The sequence below is a fragment of the Apis dorsata genome, unplaced genomic scaffold, assembly GCF_000469605.1.
Source record: "Apis dorsata unplaced genomic scaffold, Apis dorsata 1.3 scaffold_538, whole genome shotgun sequence".
Taxonomy (NCBI): Eukaryota; Metazoa; Arthropoda; class Insecta; order Hymenoptera; family Apidae; genus Apis; species Apis dorsata.
Genome location: NW_006263759.1, coordinates 1 through 2,310, shown reverse-complemented (window position 1 = coordinate 2,310; position 2,310 = coordinate 1).

Below are 2,310 nucleotides of genomic sequence, written 5' to 3'. Positions count from 1 at the left end.
ATCGATCTCGCAATCTGCGAGTTTCGTGAACATTCGTGAACGAGCGAAATTCACTTCGATATTCGATAATTCGATCGATCGAAGGAAGGAAAGTCGTTTAGAAAAAAAGAAAAATTGACTTCCTTTCACAAAGGGGCAAAGGAGGCATAATTAGACCCTCGGTCAAACTTTTCACGATGTCTTTCATCCACGAAGGGACAGGGAAGCGGTTAGCTTTTTTGCGATTAGATTAGAACTTGAAAGTAGAAAACGAATACGAGAACGAGTAGTATACGAAATAAGATCGAACAGGTACAAGCCAATTATACCGTCGAGTATCGCGAAAAGTAAATCAATCTCCGAGACAGTTGAATAATAATTCTAGAATTGGAATCAATTTTCAAATTTCGAGAAAATTCCTTTCCTTTTCGAGACTTTTTTTTTTCGAAAATTATATTTATATATCGTAGGCAATATATCGTTTCGATCAATTAAATACTTATGTAACAAAACTTCGATCCAAGTTGTAAAATTCGTCGTAATTGTAATTTGTTTCTACTTTCGGCTGAAAACTTGTAAATACTGCACACGATTGCGCGTCTAATTTTATCACTCCTTCCGATTAAATTATTACTCTTGAGCGAGTGTAAACAATTTTCTTTATGAAAGAAACACATTCGTCGTCTCGATTTTTTTTTTTTTCGATTTTTAGTAGCGAATAAGTTTTCTCGAGTATGCATTTTACCTTTGATATATTGTAAATTATACCAGCCTTGACGTACAATATTAAAGAATGGAAAAAAAAAATATACAAATCTATTTGATATCCTGAACTTGATACTTTGCAGAAATAAACTTTTCTTCTTTCTTCTTTCTTCCTCAAATCAGAGAATCTCAACGAAAAATTAAAATTAATTATAAAATAATCAAAACATTGGATTTAGATATCTGGATTGTAGATTTTATACATTTCTCTTATTAAATTTATATATATATATATATAATGACAAAAATGAAGCAATAGTAAATTACAAATAAGAATCCAATAAATGTTAATCTCGTAGCCATTAGCTCGATATTATGTAATCCATATAATAAATAACATGGTAAATAACAAGTAGTGTAGAGAATATGGATAAATAATAATATCGATTTCCCAAGTCTCACCAACGTGGAGGTTGCTACGGATGGAGACTCACAAAAATAAACTCATCTTAAAGGATCATATTCATTACACGCACAACTTATTAACGATTGAGTTACGCGAGAATGAAACGAATGAATTAATACGGAATAATTAAAAGGAATATTAATAATAATCAATTACAACGATTTAAATCTTATTTTCTTTATTTCCTATTTATTTTCGATGTTAAATATTTACAAACTCTTCGTTGCGGTCACGAGTGACCTAAATCTGATGACACGTTTCACGTACGCATTTTTATTAGAAATAGATTAATTTCGTGATTCTTTTTTTCAGAGAGATGATGGCTACTCAATTTACAATGCAAAAAAGAATATTTCGTTGTTGAAAAACGATAAAATTTTTTTTTTAAATTTGTACCTAAACACAGATATCTATACATTTATATATATATGTACGTACAATGTTGAAGAACAGGAAAAACGACACGTTCTTGCAATCGTAAAGTAAATATTATTCTTAACGAATTCTGCCAAGAGTGTGTCACAACGAAAATACATACATCACAGAATAAAATTTACAATCCGATACAGCCACGTCTACGTCAAAATAAATCATCACTTATATAGAAAGATGAATTAAAATTGCTTGTGCACAAAAAAATTTTCTTCTCCATGCGCGATTTAATTTTTGCAATTGTTGCAACAATCGTAATGCAAGATTGTCCGTGTTTTATTTTTTTTTTTTTTTTTTTTTTTTACGTAAACATGGCTACGATCAAAAAACGGTAATACAATAATTATAATAATTATAATTCAATCGAATTCTTCTAAACTGCATGTAGCTTGAGTGTAGCCTAATAATAGACGTGTCGTAACAAGTGAAAAGAACGGTGCCATTCGTCGTGTTGTCTTATTAATTGTATCGCAAATTACCAGAAAAATTTCGACGATACAAAATTAAAACCGATAATTCGCTAGTACCAGCCGCACCGTTTTAATTTGTACTCGCGAACTATAAAAATATTAAATCTCCTCTCGCGATGTCGAGCGGCCTAACGAATCAGAATTGATATTTCGAGCACCGATTAAATTGCCCTGATTAACTTCTAGTGCGTAGCTCTGTACAAAAATGATAGAGTACAAGAATAGGTTAAATAATATATATATATATTTATATATATA